A 24,386-nucleotide genomic window follows, 5' to 3' on the forward strand; every position below is an offset into this window, starting at 1 on the left:
AATTAACTATATGAATAAAACAACTATTAGATCTGAATTAACTGTATAAATAAAACCACTATTAGATCTGAATTAACTATATGAATAAAACAACTATTAGATTTGAATTAACTATATGAACAAAAACACTATTAAATCAGAATAAATTGTAGGAACAAAAACCACTAACAGATTTGAATTAACTATATCAGCAAAACCACTGTTAAATATGAATCAACTGTAGGAACAAAAACAATATTAGATCTGAATGAACTGTAGGAACAAAAACAATATTAAATCTTAATGAACTGTAGGAACAAAACACTATTATATCTGAATTAATTATACGAACAAAAACAGTATTAGATTTGAATTAATTATATGAATAAAAACAGTATTAAATCTCAATTATCTTTATGAACAAAAATACTATCAGATCTGAAACAACTGTAGGAACAAAAACAATATTACATCTGAATTAACTATATGAACAAAAACAACTATTAAATCTTAATCAATTATATGAACAAAATCACTATTAAATCTGAATCAACTGTAGGAAGAAAAACACTATCAGATCTGAATTAACTGTAGGAAGAAAAACAATATTACATCTGAATTAACTCTATGAACAAAAACTAGTATTAGATCTGAATTAACTATATGAACAAAAAACCACTAATAAATCTAAATTAACTATGTAAACAAACAGTATTAATAAATCTGAGTTAGCTATATGAACAAAAACACTATTAGGTTTGGAAAAATTATAAAAATTTTATGTCTGAATTCATTAAATGAACGGAAAAGTTAACACATATTTATACAAGTGATAAAAACGTTTCCTAAATGTCAGGGGATGTCAGAGCAAACAACAAACTAGGGGTTATACAATTATACCTAGACCATCGTTAGATGATTGTCAGTATTCATGTTTAAAATTACATCGTAAAATATACACTTACATTTAATATTACTCCAGTTAGAAATTGAGTATTCTAAATTTTGATACAAAGTTTGTTTCACATACAACATAGTCATGCCAGAGTTGGTATCAATTAGTGTAATTAAAAGCTTAGGACTTACGTACAAGGTGAACGACGTAATTCAAAACATGTCTTGATTATTTACCAACTCTCACTGTGCGATCGGTCCAATCGATAACTCGTAACCATTTTACATTAAATATTAATATGAAAGTTGTGTAGGGATGAACTATGTATAGCTGCTATACATCTTGGTGAAATTCTTTTTGACACCACCAACCCTACGTCATTTTACTTTTACATAAGGTTTGTACTGCGCGTGCTTTCCACTGACTAAACGTTAATGTATTCTACGAATGTATAGAATAATATATAATATTAAATTATTTACTTGTTTACTCCTTCACTTCGTGTGTAATATAATGATTGGCTCTCTAAAGACACCGACTGTATAGTGATACAAATCATTGAGTATCTGTATGTTAATCTATCATAGGCTGGTAACTTCAGTGTCCCCCTGCACTCAAGATTTTTAAAAGAACACCTAATGTCTGAAAGAAACCCAACAACAGCATGATTTACTCAAGAATTATGATTTTTTTTAAACCACTGCTGGTTATTACGACTAAAAATGACGTCATGCACCTGTTATAAACACATAGAGTTGACCTAGATGTGAACTAACATTAATGATAAAGTAAATGGTAGAGTTATCTTGACTGAAACAACAGTTTGGTATGTTAGCGGTTGTTTCTTGCCTGGTTTTTGGGCTTAATGGAGAGAGAAACAGATGAAAGTGAGAGAAAATCATCTTTTAAAGTAAAACTTTCTGAAATCGTTGATTTTGTGTCGTAAATATTAGTGTTATGTCTAATAAGGACCTTGGCAATTCCTACATACATACAGAGTCCACTGATTCTAATGTTTGTCAGAGCTTTCTCAACTTGTAAACAAAAATGTTTTGACTCTCACCCAGTTATGTCTACAGGTAGAAAAAGAATCATTTTTGACACCGATAAGAGGTTGTATTTAATTAGAAATCTCCTTTATAATCAACTGTGGTGACAACAAACGTTACAACAGTAACTTTTTTTTTTATTTTGCATGCGACATGGGTCTTTGTTTCTCGATCATCTTTGTAGTAAGACGTATTTTATAAACTGTGCTCTTAATTAGCATAAAGAAGCTTATATAAATGTGTTTGTTTGTTTTTGAATTTCGCGTAAAACTACACGAAGACTATCTGCGCTAGCCGTCCCTAATTTAGCAATGCAAGACTAGAGGAAAGGCAGCTAGACATCACTACCCACCGCCAACTCTTGAGATACTCTTTTTACCAACGAATAGTGAGAATGACCGTCACATCATAGATCCTTCACGGCTGAAAAGGAGAGCATGTTTGATGTGACGGGGATTCAAACTCGCGACCCTCAGATTACGAGTCGAGCGCCTTAACCACCTGGTCATGGCGGGCCGCTTATAGAAATAACTTCAACGATATGTTTTTCTATGAGGTATAAGAGTAATAAACAATAGGTATTTATGAACTTGCTCTTAGATCCACAGAAAAACGCAACTTATTTCATTGTCAATAACTGAACACGTAAAATTACTAAAGTTACAAAAATATCTATTTTATACAAAATACAAGTTTCTCTCTGGTTTTGTGATAAGTAAAAACCCACATTAAAACCAGTTTACGTCAGGAGTAAGACGGAAACAAACAGGTGATTTTCGAGCGACTAACAACAAAAGAGTAGTCAGTGTATTGACGATCGTTATGAGCCACATAGGTTTCAACTGGTCCATTATCGACCTACACCGCGTAAGCTCTTGTGAAACTTTCCCGCTTCCACACAGAGTTTCTTCTGTGAAAGGACCTAAATAAGTGAAGTTTTATATGTAAATGACAAGAGTGCGGTCATTTTAGTTATAAAAATCATAACTTGTCACCCACACATTCTATTTCCTCCCAGACATATACATGTATGATATTTTAATATGCAATAGTAAACATAACGATGCAAGTTACACTTAGATAAACTGGGCAGATCGTTGTTATTTTATCATTGAATCGTGGCGCAGAAATTATCGCATTCTGAATACTAGACAATTATGTTTTATTAATTCCATTAAAGCGATTAAATTATTCATAAGGACTAATTAAACATGCATTTAGTATCGTTCTTAAATGTAATGAGGTTACTATAATACAAAACTTCATACATTTACGGAAAATTAGGACGGTTTATATGCCTGTTCTCTGCACTCGGTACTGACACAGACATGTGCTTGGAAACATCAACGGTGTTTTAATTAAAGGTCTAATGACGTCTCACATGACATCTCACAGAGCATCCGTTCTTTTCTCGTATGGTATCGCATTTCCTTTGTTTGAGGCAAAGCGATGATCAAAACCAAATTATGCTAAAACATTATAGATAGGAATTCTTTAGTGGTTTCCATACAGATGAATGCAAGCTTTATACAGGACGGAAAATCAGAGCTATTAACTATCTGTTCTGAAAATGAGAGCTTACATTACGTATCTAAATGCGCTTGAGCAAGCACTGATTTTAGAGTTGTAAATCCATAGACTTACTGCTCGCAGGCCCGGCATGGCCAAGCGTGTTAAGGCGTTCGACTCGTAATCCGAGGGTCGCTGGTTCGAATCCCGGTCGCATCAAACATGCTCGCCCTTTCAGCCGTGGGGGCGTTATAATGTGACGGTCAATCCCACTATTCGTTGGTAAAAGAGTAGCCCAAGAGTTGGCGGTGGGTAGTGATGACTAGCTGCCTTCTCTGTAGTCTTACACTGCTAAATTAGGGACGGCTAGCGCAGATAGCCCTCGAGTAGCTTTGCGCGAAATTCAAAACAAAAACTTACTTCTCGCACTTATTTGAACGTACTATGTATATTTTAGTCGGCACTTTGTGTCGTTCTAAAGGTTTAATGTCCTGCTGTGTAATAGCATTATAGGTTTATTTGCTGCTACTATTAAACTGGATAGTGTTTAGCTCTAATTAAACTAAAGTAGAAAACGTACACTAGCTAAAGTGTTAGCTATCTCTTTACCGAATATAGGCCGTATACTTAATTAAAGGCTTCACCAATGTTAGGCCTAAGACAAGTGGACTTACGGATTTCGGTATCTGTAATTAGAATTCCTTTGTTTTATTCAAGAAATCCTGTATCTAAAGAGCTACTGTTGTAGCAAAGATAGTAGTTCGATCAAAGATGTTTTGCTAATCTCTGTTAATGAACATAAACTTTAAATCAAACATAAACATTTACTTGTTTTTACTTTGAATTCATTAATGTGCTTATTTCTGAGCAGAGGAGGAAATGACGTCGTTCTGAAATCACGTGAGTCTTAATTATTAACTAGTAATATTATTTATTTAACCACAAAGTAGTTTTATCTTATATTTCGGTTATTAATTTGCTGCCGTATTTAGGGAAGATCTGAGAAAATCGGTTGTTGTACGGGTAATGAAAGGGATTTAATCCCAGGTTTTAACGATCGAAGCATGTTGTGTTATCCACTCGAGAAGGATCTCTATCACTTGAAAATCATGAAAAATAATTAATCATGTAAATATTTTCAGGTTTTGCTAGTTTCTACATTATGTTGACTGATTGTGTTCTCATGTTTTGTTTATTTTAATATTATTCCAATGTATGCTTGGTAATATCGAGTTGAGTGTCTATTTCGTTTCTGAATTCTAACTTGTGTTGGCCCTTTTTATTTTCTAACATGCTGGAATCTACATTTAAACATAATGTTTAAGTGGTGTTTTCGATTTTTCGTAGGCTGTCTTGGTGATTTGGTTTGTATGATAGTAACTGTAGTCATTTTGCGTTGTGCCTTGAAAATAATATTTCATGTTCACCACATGTTCCTTGCAAGTTTTTAGAGAAACTTCTGGTTGAGGGGAATATGACTGTATGTCTGTGAATTTTTTTTGTTTATGGTTGATGTTTACCTTCTGAAGTTTCTTTGTTATGAAGTGTTCAGGGTAACCATTGATCCGACTTGTTGTAGTGACGTGTTCTCCACTCTTATTGTATGTTGTTTGGTGTTACGAATATTGTTGTTTGTTGTTTGAATTAAGCACGAAGCTACACAATGGGCTATCTGTGCTCTGCCCACCACGGGTATCGAAACCCGGTTTTTAGCGTTGTACGTCCGCAGACATACCGCCGAGCCACTGGAGGCTACGAATATTGTTCATCTTGGAAGCTGTGGCGACTGTCTTCAACTGTTGGGGTGACTTGATTTGTAGTTTAGGTTCTCTTTACTTCCGTCTATGGGCTTCCTGTAAACTTATGAGTTATGTAATCACCATTTCACGGAATGGAAGTTTGTTATCTATTTTTTTCTGTTTCCAATGTGAAATATTTAAGGGAATGTTGCCCGTTAAGTTAATTCATGAATTTTGAATATAAAATACGAGAATAAACCAGACAACAGTGAATACATGCAGACATGTTTGAATGTAAAATACGAGAATAAACCAGACAACAGTGAATACATACAGACATGTTTGAATGTAAAATACGAGAATAAACCAGACAACAGTGAATACATACAGACAATTTTGAATGTAAAATACGAAAATAAACCAGACAACAGTGAATACATACAGACATGTTTGAATGTAAAATACGAGAATAAACCAGACAACAGTGAATACATACAGACAATTTTGAATGTAAAATACGAGAATAAACCAGACAACAGTGAATACATACAGACATGTTTGAATGTAAAATACGAGAATAAACCAGACAACAGTGAATACATACAGACATGTTTGAATATAAAATACGAGAATAAAACAGACAACAGTGAATACATACAGACATGTTTGAATAATAAAATACGAGAATAAACCAGACAACAGTGAATACATACAGACATGTTTGAATGTAAAATACAAGAATAAACCAGACAACAGTGAATACATACAGACATGTTTGAATGTAAAATACGAGAATAAACCAGACAACATGTCTTCCTGAGTCAGATATTCTCTTGAAAACATACATAGCATATTCATGATGACGATGAAAATATTTAAAAGGATATTTACATATTATAGACGGATAGTATGAGATTTAAACGCGTTTGTCTAAAACTCATAACAAGTAACAACGTTTACACCGTCCCAGAAATGTTCCAGGAAGGTGTTTGTGTTAAGAGTTGTGTAAAATTGCGAACTGAATAAAAAAAAATCATATACACATGCTGAACGAATAAGGAAAGGATAACGTTTCTCGTTTCTCATTTTCCAGGTGAGGACATATGCTCCCTTTTGCGGGCATCCATGGTTTGGAACTTCCTCAAATCATCATTATCTGGTCAAGAAGGGTTTTTGAAAAGTGACCGTTGCTTAACACGTGTTGTGGAGACGACAGTAATAATAAGTAAAATATTATAAGGGGCTTTGTATAGGTTTAATATATTATATACCATATGGGGACGACAGTGATAATAAGTAAAATATTATAAGGGGCTTTGTATAGGTTTAATATATTATATATCATATGGGGACGACAGTGATAATAAGTAAAATATTATAAGGGACTTTGTATAAGTTTAATATATTATATATCATATGGGGACGACAGTGATAATAGGTAAAATATTATAAGGGGCTTTGTATAGGTTTAATATATTATATACCATATGGGGACGACAGTGATAATAGGTAAAATATTATAAGGGGCTTTGTATAGGTTTAATATATTATATATCATATGGGGACGACAGTGATAATAGGTAAAATATTATAAGGGGCTTTGTATAGGTTTAATATATTATATATCATATGGGGACGACAGTGATAATAAGTAAAATATTTTAAGGGGCTTTATATAAGTTTAATATGTTATATATCATATGGGGACGACAGTGATAATAGGTAAAATATTTTAAGGGGCTTTTTATAGGTTTAATATATTATATATCATATGGGGACGACAGTGATAATAGGTAAAATATATTATAAGGGCTTTGTATAGGTTTAATATATTATATATCATATGGGGACGACAGTGATAATAAGTAAAATATTATAAGGAGCTTTATATAGGTTTAATATATTATATATCATATGGGGACGACAGTGATAATAAGTAAAATATTATAAAGGGCTTTGTATAGGTGTAATATATTATATATCATATGGGGACGACAGTGATAATAAGTAAAATATTATAAGGAGCTTTGTATAGGCTTATATTATATATATGTTTAATATGTTATATATCATATGGGGACGACAGTGATAATAAGTAAAATATTATAAGGGGCTTTGTATAGGTTTAATATATTATATATCATATGGGGACGACAGTGATAATAAGTAAAATATTATAAGGGGCTTTGTATAGGTTTAATATATTATATATCATATGGGGACTACAGTGATAATAGGTAAAATATTATAAGGGGCTTTGTATAGGTATAATATATTATATATTATATGGGGACGACAGTGATAATAAGTAACATATTCAGCCAAGCCAACATACAACCAGTAAAACTTTGAGATACATCACATCATTATTTTGTTTGTTTTGAATTTCGCGTAAAGCTACTCGAGGGCTATCTGTGCTAGCCGTCCCTAATTTAGGGGTGTAAGACTAGAGGGAAAGCAGCTAGTTATCACCACCCACCGCCAACTCTTGGGCTACTCTTTCACCAACGAATAGTGGGATTGATCGTCACATTATAACGCCCCCACGGCTGAAAGGGCGAGCATGTTTGGCGCGACGGGGATGCGAATCCGCGACCCTCGGATTACGAGTCGAACGCCTTAACACGCTTGGACATGCCGGGCAATACATCACGAGATCATTTAAGTTGTTATTTAATTCAACCAACACATTTTAGTAAAGTGATTACCATATAATTTCAACCTGGTAAACAATCATTTAACTGATTAAGTCTCTTTAACTTGAGAAATTTAAATTTTGAAAATACAACAACTATTCCGTGACTATACTTCGCTATGTATTAAGATCATAATTACATGTTTATAATTTTATTGGGAAAAGTTAAGATTTAATTTATAACTTTTTAAATTTTGATTAAATTATAATTATATTTTAAATAGAGGCCGTTGGGGATCGTTCTAAACCAATTCATCCTCGAACCACGTATTTTTCTCGCCCTGTATCCTCTCACTGTATTAGGTTGTTTGAAATACTAACAAATCAATTTTCTCTAAATCTTACCATGAATCAAACACGCACATCCTTTCAGCCATGATGTCATTATGATGTGAAGCCAATCCTACTATTTCTTGGTGAAAGAGAAGTCCAAGAATTGGCGGTGGATGGTGTTGGTGTTGACTCGCTACCTTTTCTTTAGTCCATTACTGCCAAATTGGAAACGGTTAGCGTAGACAGCCTTTGTGTAGCTTTGCATGAAAACAAAAACCAACAATTATGGTTCGTGTTACTCCCTCACTCCGGTATCGAACCAAGTAAAGTGAACATTATACCCCTTTAAGGCAGAATATGTTTAGTACACTAACAATATAGGATTCAGGTACTTTTGCAAACAATCGATATTTTTCCATAAACGAGTTTGTAACTAGACCATAGAAAGAAATATTTTTCGATATTTCTAAGATTAGCAGGATAATCATACCAAAATGGAGATTCGAGTATTTTAAGCCATATTGATTGCTGTCCCGTTTAGTATTTGTTTTTAATAGATAATGGTTTGAAACTGCACTCGATCATGGCCCCTAAGCTGGATTTTCACCCAAGTTTTATGCGATCAGTCGAAAATTAAAATGGTTCCAAAATCTCCCGATTTTAATAATTACAAACATCAGTCTTACAAGAGAGAAAGGGAAAATTTTATTCCAACTAAAAATCTTAACTTACACAAAGTTTTGAAGCAACTGAAAGTCGTGGTTCCATAACTCTCATTTCACTTAATATTAGTCACTTATGTGCAAAGGAACGGACTTCTTGAATTATGACAGTTTCCAATACAACGGTTGTTATACAACTAAAAACTAACTTGTGATGTATTTTCTTCACTTATTTTTGCGTTCGATGTAAAGTTAACTTATGATATATAATGCTGTGTAGTTATAGACTTTACAAGCAGGAATGGTATATATACATAAACAGATTTGTATCGCATAACAAAGCAACCAGAGAGGTTTACCTGCCAAATGTAGCTTTTCGTATTCTAACTTTATAATATACCGCAATGTACACAAACTCACAGAACTGTGCATTCCAATAGCCTAACAATTGATTAAAATATCTCTTGATGAAGAGAAACCCACATGAAATAAAAATTTATCTCAGAACTGCTGGTATGGGTATTAACACTTTTATTAATAAGAACAACGTTTCGACCTTCCTAGGTCATCTTAAGGTTAAGATTTCCATGTTTCGTTTAGTATTTGTTTTTAATAGATAACACTTGAGATTTTCATGTTTCGTTTAGTATTTGTTTTTAATAGATAATACTTAAGATTTTCATGTTTCGTTTAGTATTTGTTTTTAATAGATAATACTTAAGATTTTCATGTTTCGTTTAGTATTTGTTTTTAATAGATAATACTTAAGATTTTCATGTTTCGTTTAGTATTTGTTTTTAATAGATAATATTTAAGATTTTTTTAACCTGAAGATGACCTAGGAAGGTCGAAACGTTGTTCTTATCAGTAAAAGTGTTAATACCCATACCAGCCGTTCTGAGACACGATCAAAGTACCAATTGTTAGCAGGTTATAAAGCGACAGCTTAAATTTCCTACCGAATCCGATTAGCGGAATTAATCTGTCGTGATAGTCTATAATGACTCATTTCAAAAGTGTGGTTCTCTATGTTTAGAGGCCCGGCATGGCCAGGTGTTTAAGGCACTCGACTCGAAACCTGAGGGTCTCGGGTTCGAATCCCCGTCACACCAAACATGCTCGCCCTCTCAACCGTGGGGGCGTTATAATGTGTCGGTCAATCGCACTAATCGTTAGTAAAAGAACAGCTCAAAAGTTGGCGGTGGGTGGTGATGACTAGCTGCCTTTCCTCTAGTCTTACACTGCTAAATTACGGATGGCTAGCGCATATAGCCCTCGAGTAGCTTTGCGCGAAATTCAAAACAAACCAAACTCTATGTTTAGAATCACGATAAATAACCAAATATTCGTTATTCCACGGTGCTTAAACTATAGCCGTAACATGTAAAACATGATTACCAGGAACTGAAGAACACAGACTCTAGATATAATAAAATATGACCGACATACACAGCTGTTCAATTTGATGTATTTACCTTCAGACAAACGGTTACGGTAACACGAAACATTTCTAGATTATCGTAGTTGTAAGAACACGAACAAATAGCCTGTTTTTATATCAAACACAGAGGTATATCTATCTAGTCTAACAAATTATACAATTTGATTTCATGGTGAAGATTTTCAAAACTAATAACATTTTTAACACTTTTGAAAGACAAGGTATTCGAGTCAGTAATTTATTTATCATGTCTTGATCGAGCTAACCTGTCGTTAAAATAAATGGTTAACTGTTAAACATAACGTTCTGGTGCTGCGATACTAAATGTTTCGCATTATTATGAAGAGAGTCAAACACGTGCATTCAACTGTGTATAATTTTTCGTGTAATTATAGTAATGTTGGTGTGGAAGTAACATCGCAGATAGTTTTGACCATAAAAGTGGTGTGTTGTGTGTAGTTTTCACATAATGGTCTACTTGAAAATAAACAAAAGAGCATAAACCGTTTCCCTATCTTCAGCAATAGTCAATACGTAAATATACATAAAAATTCAGCTTTATTAAGCCTGTTGATCTGAATAAATCCTCTCTGTTATTAATGACGAGTGTTGAGCGAAACCGTTCGAAACGTTTAACTACATAATGATATGTATTTTTTATGAGGTATAAGAAATTACTCTTTCAGTTAAAAAAAAAACAACTACATGTACGTCATTTTATTAGTCACGTGTCCTCGATACTGTACCAGAAAGAAAAACACGATTGGCTATAGTTTAGACTGAGATTTCATGACGCAGAATATCCGAGATTATATTACTTTAGCAACTGAGAGATTTCTAGTTTAAACTGCTTCATTTAGTTATACGGATAACTACGCCATCCGCAATAGGGATTGAAAACCGTTTTAAAATATTTCTAACTAGTATCGTTTTACTTGTTAGGGTACTTTTTATTGAAGCATTTATTTTGTTTTGGATATTTTCACAGGAGTTCTACAAATAACTAACGATCCTTACTGTTCGCTAACTTTGCTTTGTTCCTGTTTAAAAGTATAAATAACTTTATAAACATTAGCGTTAAGTAGTGATGGGATCTTCCTTTCTTACTTATTTCATGTAAAACAAAAAAGGCAGACAAAGAGAGATATCAGGGTTCGAGCGCGGATTGTTCTAAACTCCTATACTTTACAAAACTAACATATGTTTTAGTTAAGAAGTCAAACTTTACCACAGTTTGGTTAGTTTAGAAGTCAAAAGTTTGCCAGTAGTCGAACTTCTACATGCAATAAAGTCAGAGTTTTATCTATATACACTTTAGAGATACAGGGAAACCGACGTTTAGAACATTATTTTACAGGTTCTAACTAATTAACTAATTTGACTACTTGCATACAAAGACATATTAATGTTAAGTCTATCGGTTTAGGTGTTTGTACATAACCTGGTGATGTGATTTGAAGAGAGACATTAAAGGCAAACGTCACGGGCTGCTTGATATATTTGATGAAAACAAACACCAGTTCTTTTATCTTGTTATTCGGCTCTTTTTTGTAATTGTCATGTGCATCTAATTTGTTAGACCCTGTGGACGATATGTTTTCTTCCGATTTCATTCCAACAACGGCTTAGAGTATGCGAGTTGATGCCTTGAATGAAATAATCCCAACAAGTTAGTTCCAAATATCAGGAGTTAGAGCGTAACGTAAATAATAGTACAGATTTCATTTATTATTTACTGAATTTCATAGACAAATATTGAAAATTCGTTCACACAAACATATCCGAGTGCTTCATGCCCTTTCTAGGATTTCTAGTATTTAAATAAACGGTAATACTGTGTTTATACACAACAACTTAAATACATTTTGATATGTCGATACCTTACATCTGTGTGTGAAGATATATATTTCAAGTATTCGTGTGAAATCTCTAGTGTGTCTTGTATCCATTCGAAACAGCCATGGTGCTTTACATCAGGCACTTCAATAACAAAAGGATAATATTTTCATTTTGTAAAAGGTTTCATCGTTTAAGCTTTAAGAGTGTGAACAGTATTTCACAATCACAATAGAAAATTGGTTGTTCACCGCTTCAGGCAGTGGAATGATGAATCGTTGTTTACCTTACAATATCTGGACAAACTTACTTTAGCTTGTACAAAAGACCCAACAAATGGGACTACGACAAATAACTATTGCACAAATTGTTTGTATTTAAGTGCAAAGCCTGTACAATTGGCTATCTGCAATGTTTTCATTGCAGAGATCGAGTCCTGAATTTTAGTGTTATTAGTCTTTAAAGCTTACGCTAAACATACCCGTCCTTTCAGCCAAGAGGACGTTATAATTTCACGGTCAATCCCAGTATTCGTTTTTAAAAATATTAGCCCAAGAGTTGGCGGTGGGTGGTAATAACTAGCTGCCTTCCCTCTAGTCTTACACTGCTAAATTAGGGACGGCTAGCGCAGATAGCCTTCGTGTAGCTTTGCGCGAAATTCAAAAACAAACAAAGCTTACGTGATTACGAGGGCAACGTTATGTACAACAGAGCAATTTTAAGGTCAATAAGTGTTGTAATACAACGAATTTTGCAGCTTTTACACTTTAGTAGCTTATTAACCGTTTCGCTTCTGGGGATTTTAATAAACGGGCTATGCGATCCAAAGCATATTGTATACTATATTGAGATATTGGGTATTTTTTGTGTGATAAATTATTTCGTCAAACTACGTGAATTGTTGCTGAAAACTATCATTAAATACATTGAAAAATATACCTAGAGTTTTGTTTAATTGTCAGATTAACATGAGAAAAAAACAATTTTTTCCCCTTTGGAGGATCCTAACTAGATTTTAAAAGGCAGAGTTTGAGTTCTTATGAGACAAAAACAAAAACAAAAGTTTTAGTTTGGTAACGTTATCTCTTTTATCTCCTAGGTGATGCTGCGCTGGAAATCCTTTTAGCCATTCTACTTCCATGAGTCGATTAACTTAAAAATAGCTTAAATAGAAAACACTTTTAGTTTTGCTATTTTGTTTATTTTATCTCCTAGGAGGTGCTGCGCTGGGAATCTTTTTAGCCACTCTACTTCCATAAGTCCACCAATTTGAAAAACCAAAACAAACTTAAACAGAAATCAGTATTTCAACGAGATGATAAAACACACTGAGAACGTCACTTTGTGAGGACTCAGATCTAATACCAAATTGCACAACAATACGCTTCAATAATCGCCTGGACTCAGAGTCGCATATGCAGTATAAGATATGAGAAGATGCTCAAACCTTCATTTATCGATTTGTTTCACTCTTGTACAGATAGTGCCAAACTCGAGTTTCTGTATATCATGAAGAGGACATATAACAATAAATTATGGTGTCTGTGTTAGTCAAGTAAGACGAGTGAAGTCACTTTGACTTACCTTTCATTCAATTAATTTAAAACAAGAAGAACACATTGGATTGTTGTTTTATTATCTCCGAACCACTCTTACCTGTCAGAGTAGAAATCCATTACATCCGGGATAGACACGATTAACAACTGTAGTCAGGCATATTATTAATATTATTTTCCAACTTTGATGGAATATAGAACACAACTATTATTTCATTAACATTCTTATTCCATTACACCAGCAAAAAACCCAGTTCTTCTCACAAAAACATTCCTTGTCTATTACACCGACAAAGAACCCAATTCTTGTCTCAAAAACATTCTAGCCTGGCATGGCCAGGTTGTTAGGCACTCGACTCCTAAGGACTCACTTCTTGTCACAAAAGCATTCCGAGTCCATCACACCAACAAAGGACCCAATTCTTGTCACAAAAGCATTCCGAGTCCATCACACCAACAAAGGGCCCACTTATTGTCACAAAAGCATTCCGAGTCCATCACACCAACAAAGGACCCACTTATTGTCATAAAAGCATTCCGAGTCCATCACACCAACAAAGGACCCACTTATTGTCACAAAAGCATTCCGAGTCCATCACACCAACAAAGGACCCACTTCTTGTCACAAAAGAATTTCGAGTCCATCACACCAACAAAGGACCCACTTATTGTCATAAAAGCATTCCGAGTCCATCACACCAACAAAGGACCCACTTCTTGTCACAAAAGCATTCCGAGTCCATCACACCAACAAAGGACCCAATTCTTGTCACAAAACATTTCTAGTCCATTACACAAACTCCAGCATCTTACATTTTTTTTCAAATAGCACGAGTAATTAAGTTCTACGTGTAATCGAATTTCTCCAACAATTTACTCAAATTCGTAAACAATTCAAAATGCCACAAACCAGATCACTTTACATACACCTAGACATACATTGTTCGCAGCTTTTTCACTAATCAGTAGTGAAACCGTCCTCTAGTAATTACACCTGATACAGTTGCCTTTTTAGGGTACCTCTTGGGCGCCACGTTATAAGGTTATTCGTATGTAGTCAGAGGTAGATTAACTCTGACCAGTGTTATAAAAATTGAAGAACATGAACACACCTATATGACCGACGCACTTTATAATCCTGTCCAAACTTATTTTTAGCCGGTTAATGTCTACAGATATACAAATGACAGATTTATCCATATTTGGATTACCATTACTGATAGACTACGATGACAGTTGCTTTTGGTCACGGATATGGTTTTTCTTTGCGACGCTTCTATCATTTGGTCACTCGATATCATGACGTTTTTAATGTCAAAGTGATCTTTGTTCCCACATAGTGTCATACAGATTAGTCATTATACATATAAAATTCTATGTTCCTAGGCAGTCATCCGGGCCCAGTTTTTATGTATAAATCAATAGAATGTTCTACGAAAGTAGACACGTTTGTATAGGTGTGGCCCTAAGAAAGGGTGCAGTCAATACATGCCTTCTTATATATACAGAGAGGAAAGCATCTTGGCGAGTTACCGTAGTTTTCATTATTTTCAGACTTACTCGAGTTCAAAATGCTTGTGTGAGCCTTGCATGTTGTAAGGTTTCGCGTGTCTGGTGTGGATGGAAATGTGTGAGTTTATTGATCACTCAAAATCTCATTATTTGTTTCAAACGTCAGCACAATTGTGGCATCGGATAGCTAGTTGTTTAAAAACACACCTGAATCCCAAAGGTCTATTTACTTAATCGTTTAGCCTATGTGTGCATGTGGTATCGTTTAGATAGAAAACTTTTAATTATAAGTGTTTCTTGCTTATTACAACTTTAAAGACCCCTCAAAAGTGTCTTTGTGTAGGTGTGGTCTTAAGATTGCAACAAAGAATTATTTCTTATGAATTATTTTAAGTAAAACTACTGATTAAAGCTAAGAACATGACCTATACATTAAACAGCAACCCATAATGCAACACGACACGCGTCGCTTGTGTTCAGTTGTTTATCAACTAAGCGTAACCCTAAAAGACATTGGTATGAATTATGGTTTAAAATTTCTAGGCCTACGTCTGCACAAATATAAATCGAATTAGCATTAGGTATATAACAATATTTAAACTGTCCGTCAGTCAAAAATTATGTTCGTTGTAATCATGAATAATTTTGTAGATTGTTTTTGCTTTTTTAAATTACGCGCAAAGCTACTAAAGGGCTATCTGTGCTAGCCGTCTCTAAGTGTAAGGCAGCTAGTCATCACCACCCACCGCCAACTCTTGGACTACTCTTTTACCAGTGAATAGTGGGATTGACTGTGACTTTATAACTCCCCTACGGCTGGAAGGGTGAGCATGTTTTGTGTGACGGAAATTCGAATCCGCGACCCTCGGATTATGAGTCGAACACTTTAACTCACCAGGCTATGCTGGGCCCACTTTTGTAGATAAACTGTATGCATTTCAGGAGTCATCGGTGATTTAAAGAGACTACAATGCCAAAATCCGGAATTTGATTCCTCTGGGTAGACAGATCACAAATGACCTACTGTGTAATATTGTTTTAAAGTGTGAAAAATTAACATCATTCTTGTATAGATTCCTTTCGGTAGACAGATCGCAACTGACCTACTGTGTAACATTGTTTTAAAGTGTGAAAAACTAACATCATTCTTGTATAATTTCTTCGCTAGAGTTAGACTAATTTGATTGTTATTGAATCATAGGGTGATATTTTATTATTTTCTGAAAAAAATAGTCAGATGTGTGTACACTCGTCAGAGAAAACAATTTTGTTTAATCTATGGTATGTCCGATTATTATAAACTTAGATTATCGTTTATCATTTTTATAATGTACTTCACAATGTATATAGCCTAAGTTTTAACACATCAATAAATAGAGCAACAAATCATAACCTTTATAATATCTCATGGGCATGTGAGGCTTGTGACATGTTAAAAATTTACATGTTTTTAACATTGACGTTTTTCCAGTAGCAGACAGGTGCAAGTAGGTGGTTAAATGTTTACCTAAACCCTAGATTCAGAGCAGAGAATATGACAAAATTACTTCGGTCCCTAACCTGACGTTTGAAAGTATGCTTCTCATAAACTCTACGTTATTTTGTAGGAGAAAAGATAATTCATTTTTTATCAAGGTCCAACAACAATCACCAACAACAACTATTTAACAACTAAAAACAGCAAATAACTATTGATTAACAATGAAAAATTAACATTAATGATTAGTCTCCTGCTTACATTAATACTAAAAATCAGAATTGAATTCTCATGACGAGCAGAGCACAGATAGTCAGCGCGTTTCTTTTTATTTGACTACAACCAAACAAACAAAACGATTTTACCTATTGAAACGCGTGATCCACAAATAAAAAAGTTAATTTTTAAACAAATAATCCAAGATGATTTCAGTTTTCTTAAAATCCGCTGTTTTTGAATTTAAAAAAATTTATGTACCCATTATCACGTTCGCTAGGAAATCTTTAATAAGAAGAAACTTTGAAAACATTCATTTGAATTTCAACATCGTTTTAAAGGTTAATCGCACAAACAGTTTTTCACTGCATCAAGAGATATTCTTTCGTAGAATAAGTTATAAAGTGGAAATCTATACATTTTGTTTCTTGTTTGTTTACGACTCTCGTATATTGCTCACCCTTTTATCAAAATTACAAAATAAATTATCCAACTATTTCTTTCATACTGACTTTTAAATGGTGTATCTCATCGATGAAGAAGTTACACTCTTAACTAAGTTATCTACTAAAGTACTTAGAGATACTATTAACGAATTAAAACATCGAATCTCAGTCCCACCAAATATGCTCACTCTTTCAGTCACAGGGACGTTATAATGTGACGATCAGTCCCACTATTCATTGGTAAAAGAGTAGCTCAAGAGTTGGCGGTGGGTAGTGATAAGGTTGCCTTCCCTTCAGTCTTACACTGCTAAATTAGCGACGGCTAACGCAGATAGCCATCGTGTAGCTTTACGTGAAATTAAAAAGAACAAACAAACAAACTTCAAGGACAAGATAAAAAAACAAAATCCCCCTTTCCAAGTCAATGGATGTATGAACCAAAACAACCATACTTTTTAACAGAACGTTGCAGTATTAAAATATGAATCTGACATTAAAAGAAGAAAAATCAGAAAAGTTTTATCAGTAACATGACACAATACCACAGTTACAATTAACAAATATCCAAGAACATGACACAATACCACAGTTACAATTAACAAATATCCAGAAACATCACATAATACCACAGTTACAATTAACAAATGTCCAGGAACATCACACAATACCACATTTACAATTAACAAATATCCAAGAACATGACACAATACCACAGTTACAATTAACAAATATCCAGAAACATGACACAATACCACAGTTACAATTAACAAATATCCAGAAACATCACATAATACCACAGTTACAATTAACAAATGTCCAGGAACATCACACAATACCACATTTACAATTAACAAATATCCAGGAACATCACACAATACCACAGTTACAATTAACAATTATCCAGGAACATCACAGAATACCACAGTTACAATTAACAAATATCCAGAAACATCACATAATACCACAGTTACAATTAACAAATGTCCAGGAACATGACACAATACCACATTTACAACTAACAAATATCCAGGAACATGACACAATACCACAGTTACAATTAACAAATATCCAGGAACATGACACAATACCACAGTTACAATTAACAAATACCCAGGAACATCACACAATACCACAGTTACAATTAACAAATATCCAGGAACATCACATAATACCACAGTTACAATTAACAAATGTCCAGGAACATCACACAATACCACAGTTACAATTAACAAATGTCCAGGAACATCACACAATACCACATTTACAACTAACAAATATCCAGGAACATGACACAATACCACAGTTACAATTAACAAATATCCCGGAACATTTCTTAACATCTTTGGTTATTTTTTTCCTAAATATTCGTGATCTTAAGCAAATACAGGGTGTTCGGAAAGTCACTGTGCAGTTTTGTCTGTTAATAAATATATAAGTGCACAGTGACTTTCCGAACACCCTGTATTTCGCGCAATATATTTCAAATTTTTATATTTATTTATTTTTTTTTCTTTCTTTTTGTTCAACCATGAATAAATAATCTGTCAATTTACGAGGACTGCTATGAAAATGCAAAAGTAAATAATATTAATTTTAAAATTTAAATACATTGTTCAATGTTGATTTCAATACTAAAACAACATTTATCGACTTTAAAATTGGTGGACTTGAGAAAAATCGACCCAGTGATCAAAACGTAGTACCTGTTGTAAAAACTAATCTTAGTTAGTTCAAACTTAGAGAAAGGTGAACTTTTAAACCAAAAATAAAAATTATGGTTTTAGAAACAGTATAGTAAACGTCGGAAAATATGGAAATATAATATTTGCTTTCCCAACCATTTCATTCTTTTTCTAGCTACTACCTGAACTTACGAGAAAGAAATCAATCTAATAATATGTTTTATTATCCTTAATGTCTCCGAAATAATTGAGTTTCACTCAGATTTAAAATTATTTTGAATGATTCGATTTACACTATAGTTTCTGTGACTTACAAGTAGCCAGTGGAGATTTATAACTGTATTAAATTCCTGACCCGAATAGGTTTTATAGAGAAATGTAATTGGAGGCGAAGTAAGCGCATCATTCCCATAAAGAATAGGTCCCCGGCATGGCCAGGAGGTTAGGGCACTTTATTCGTAATCCGAGGGTTGTGGGTTCGAATCCCGGTTGCAACAAACATGCTCGCCCTTTCAGCTATGGGGGCGTTATAATGTGACGGTCAATCCCACTATTCGTTGGTAAAAGAGCATACCAAAGGTTGGCGGTGGGTGGTGATGACTAGCTGCCTTACCTCTTGTCTTACACTGCTAAATTAGGGACGGCTAGCCCAGATAGCCCTTGAGTAGCTTTGCGGGAAATTAAAAAAACAAACAAACAAACAAACCATAATGAATCGAAACTTTTACGTCACGTGACAAACATTTTCTGCATATGTTATGAAATATACAGTGACAGTATTATGATTTAAACACTTCGAATAGTAAAATACAGAATACGTGAATGTAAGCTTAAGACATTTAATACGATAAAATAGCGTGAAATAACTAGTAACATTAAAGAATGATTTTCTTCTTGAAAACATTGAACGAAGTGCTCTATTTAATGGACTGACTTTTTGTTTATTCTCGTAATAAACGAAAATATCACTAAATGCAAAATAATACAGAAAATCTTTAAACACTTTAAGACTTCATTCTCTCAAAAGTCCCCGAAAAACCTGATTACAAACGCCCTTACGGCTGAAAGGGAGGTGTTTGGTGACGGAGATTTGAACCCATAACCCTCGGATTACGAGTCAATTGGCTTAACCAACTGACCATAACAGACATTTTATTTTTATTTACGATTGAAAAGAAATACATCATACAAAAAAAAAAAAACATTTACTATAAACTATCCCCTTACGTTCACTAAGTTTCGAAATACGGAAAGAGAACTGGAGGGAGGAGTCACAATGATTGACAGTTTTAATGTTCTCTGAGACACGCGTGTGCTGAATTGTATGCAATGAATTTTAATAATTTAAAAAGAACAATAACTAAAATTTCTCCCCAAAAAAAGAGAAAATTTAAAACCCAAAATAATATGTTCATTCATTCAGCTGACAAAGATGGGAATGTAGGTGTTTAGAAAGAAATTTTCTACATTCAAATATCTCGAAAGACAAGAATATTTCTTTCCTTCTAGAGACGAAAAAAAAGTAAAAAGACAAAAGACCTCACAATGACAAACATTATAGCATTAACTACAAAAACTTTGTATTTTATCACCTTTGTAACTCTTACCCGATATACGTACATCTATCTGACTGCTCACACGTTCCAATAGTTTCAGCACGCATGTAAGCCATTTAAGAAATTTCTAATTACCTTGACTCTGCTTTCCAGACAGCCATGCGTGACCTTCCCATATATATGTGTATCTATGTTAAAGATATACAAACCATTTTCTTAAATTATTTCAATTCTGTTTGTTTTTTTTGTTTTAGTTTCTCGCAAAGCTACACGAGGGCTATCTGCGCCAGCTGTCCCTAATTTAGCAGTGTAAGACTAGAGGGAAGTCATCACCACTCATCGCCAACTCTTGGGCTACTCTTTTACCAACGAATAGTGGGATTGATCGTCGCATTATAACGCTTTCACGGCTGAAAAGGCGAACATGTTTGGTGGGCCGGGGATGCGAATCCGCGACCCTCAGATTACGAGTCGTACGCTTTAACCTACCTTTCAATTCTGTTGCCACTGTAAATGATATAGAAATTTGGCTAGTGTACATTATTACATTATATAAAAGAAACTTCTTACATTTTTCAACTGTTAAAATATCACAGTTCACCATTTCAATGCTGACTTTCGACGCTTTTGAACTCAATAGATGCGCATACCAACAGATTTAAATTTCTTCATAGAGTACAGAGAATGAAATAAAATAGATATTTTCCATCTGGACATTTCTAGATTTCTATAACAGATTTACTAGTGATGTTCTTGATTCTTTCATTATCAGAATGGACAAATTACAAGATTTTCTACTGAAACTTATCGCCTTTCACTTAGATATATTTTTCTCATTTCAAAAACGCAACGCTCGTATAATTTTTCCAATATTTATGCCAACGTTAATTGAATAACTCTTCCCACTTCAACAGCAGCGAATTTCATTCCAGCATAAATCTTTTAGAGCCGAGGTGTTTGTCTCTAACAACACTCTAATAATTTAGAGATAACATTTAAACAGCACCCACCTTCAGCTTAACATTTAAACAGCACCCACCTTCAGCTTAACATTTAAACAGCACCCACCCTCAGCTTAACATTTAAACAGCACCCACCTTCAGCTTAACATTTAAACAGCACCCACCTTCAGCTCTTTGGCCACTCTTGTTTCACGATGAAAAGGTATTGACTTTCCTAGTCATGGTATAAACACAGCCCCACAGAGGAAGAAACAATGGGATGTGAAAACTGACCTTCGGATGAATATACCGGCCTCGCTAAATTTAGGATACGCTCGGCTCATTTAAAATTATAAATAGAAAATATTAAGTCTAAGAAACATGTCTTTTGGAGGAAGTATGTGATTCATGTGATGTAAGGATATTTCGGATACTACGACTATCTCTCGTTTTTCACTCAGAATTTATCGTTTTATAAGATTATTCTTGTTTTATTGAAGTTATTTCAGGTCTTACTTCATCAACTGTGCTCAATCTGATAATTATTATTACGTAGCAGTGATGACTCTCAAGTAACCATTGTAACATAACTTAAACTGTCATCAACATTTTTTACTATTTTTATTGACAGTATTGCAAGTATTTAGTTACCAATAGTAAAATAAACGTTAATATGACACTTAGAGAATGTTATGTAAAATAGTGGGAGTAGGCTTAATGTAGTGTTTGACATGTACAAAACTAATCTGATATAGTGTTACAACATGTAAAGAAGCGAACTTTATATTGCGTTATTACATAAGAGAAGTAGGCTTAGTAAAGGAATAATATGTAAAAATGTAAACTTTATATTGCGTTATTACACAAAAGAATTAGGCTTAGTACAGGGTTAATATGTAAAAAAGTAAACTTTATATAGTGCTCAACATGTAAAAAGTAAAATTTATATTGCGTTGAACATGTAAAAAAACTGATATAGTGTTACAACATGTAAAGAAGTAAACTTTATATTGTGTTATAGTATGAAAGAAGTGGGCTTAATATAGTGCTTAATATATAAAGTAGTGAACTTCGTAAACCACTAAACAAGTTATGTTAATATATATTTTAACATGTGAACTGGTAGATGTAATACTTAACATTTAAAGAAGTGAGCTTGGTATAAAGTTAAACATGTAGAGTAGTGATGTTGATATGATGCTATAACACGTAAACTGATATACTATTGTAACAATCTGTAAAACGTTAACATTCAAATATATGTAATGTTTCACTTTCAGTTAAGTGAAATTTTGTTCTTAAACAAATCCGACTTCAGTATAGTTCATAGATAAACAACATTTCGTTACTTAACTGAGAAAATTCAAAATTTTGAACCTCAGTTGTGTGGGTTAGTATGATCGGAAGAATGCCAAGTGATATTGTAGTGACACAATTATTTTCATATACATATATGTACACATACATACACAGGTATATGCGTACATATATGTACGTATACATGCACATAAACTCTTAAATAAGTATAAATGCAAAGTCTTAAGACTAATCATTCTACTGACTTCATCACACAACCAGCAAAGTAAACATATAACAGAAAGTTATGTTGGTTGTTCTTTTGTTTTACAGGGAAGCATAACACAATAGAAGGTTTTTGGAGATTGAAAGTTCATAGCTCAAGAAAATCTGTTTCGGTAGATTTACTGACAAATATACAAAAATCCACAAAGAAACATCTTATATTTATAAATATACAAAGTAACATATTAATTCATAAATCCATAAAATAACATGTTACATTTATAAACACACAATGAAACATCTTATATTTAAAAATAGAAGTAACATATTACATTTATAAACAAACAAAGAACCATCTTACATTTAAAAATACATAAAGTAATATTTTAATTCATAAATTCACAAAATAACATCTTACATTTATAAACACACAAAGTAACATTTTTACTATCCTCAACATTATTGACCTATATGGAATGAACGAACCAATTCGGAAGTTGCAGTTTTCTGCTGGTCTTGTTTAAAGGTTCTTACACAGTGTAATCTAACATGTTCCTAAGTTCAAATAAATCTCTACGTGTGAAATTAGAGACATTTCAGTTTACTTTGCACGACTCTGACGTGTAAGCTTTGTTCATAACAGGCACAATTGTGTATTTTCGACACTGTGTACAATGGTGAATTTTTAAATATATTAAAATGTCTCTTATAATGCTTACAAGATATACTATTTAACTTAAAATTTCACTTACATCTATAATGTTAATAGTCCTAAATTTCAGCTTGTTTTGAGCCATAATTAAAAAAAAAAAACATTAGCGTAAAATTAGATGCAATATTTTATGAAATAACTAATTTCGATACTGAGTCTGGTATGAGTGGAAAAAAACAAACAAAAGTCAAAACACAAGGTTAAAACGTCTTACCTGGATGTCGAGGTAAGTTTTTATATAGTTTCGTCCCATTAGACAACACGTAGACATTTAGACTTGAATCTTTTGCATTGTAACAGTTTTAAGAATGGGCACATTACTGTAAACGCTTACGCACTAGTAACTGTTAATGTAAAAATAACAATATACGTAACTATTTTACTAAACAATAAAAAAGTAGATTTCAACAGGTTTATCTAAAAGAAAATTACATAGAAGCTAATATTTGACAGAGATATTATTTTCAAATGTTGCAGGTTTTAGAAAAAGCAACCTGCACTTCGAACAGCCATTAACGTCATCTTACTTACAACACACGGGCCTCAATGGAACCTCTGCTGGTCCTCAATGCGTTTATAGACCTATAGACCAAACCCACTATAATATCAGGGAAGGAAAGGCCTGGATTGGTCGAACCTTTATTTCCTTGGTTCACGCAATCGATCTTGCTTTGTGAGATAGAGCAAAG

At 33.5% G+C, this 24,386-nt stretch overlaps 1 protein-coding gene across 1 annotated transcript in view; it reads right to left on the reverse strand.

Annotated features, from left to right (window-relative positions):
• The window catches only part of LOC143229911 (uncharacterized), a 169,442-nt gene extending 145,234 nt beyond the window's left edge, over positions 1 to 24,208 (reverse strand). Inside the window, exon 1 of the mRNA XM_076462781.1 lies at positions 23,912 to 24,208. The gene's annotated coding sequence lies outside the window, so the exon portion shown is untranslated. The remainder of the gene's footprint in view (positions 1 to 23,911) is intronic.
• Between the last annotated feature and the right edge of the window lie 178 nt (positions 24,209 to 24,386).

The sequence above is a fragment of the Tachypleus tridentatus genome, chromosome 10 (assembly GCF_004210375.1).
Source record: "Tachypleus tridentatus isolate NWPU-2018 chromosome 10, ASM421037v1, whole genome shotgun sequence".
Classification (NCBI taxonomy): Eukaryota; Metazoa; Arthropoda; class Merostomata; order Xiphosura; family Limulidae; genus Tachypleus; species Tachypleus tridentatus.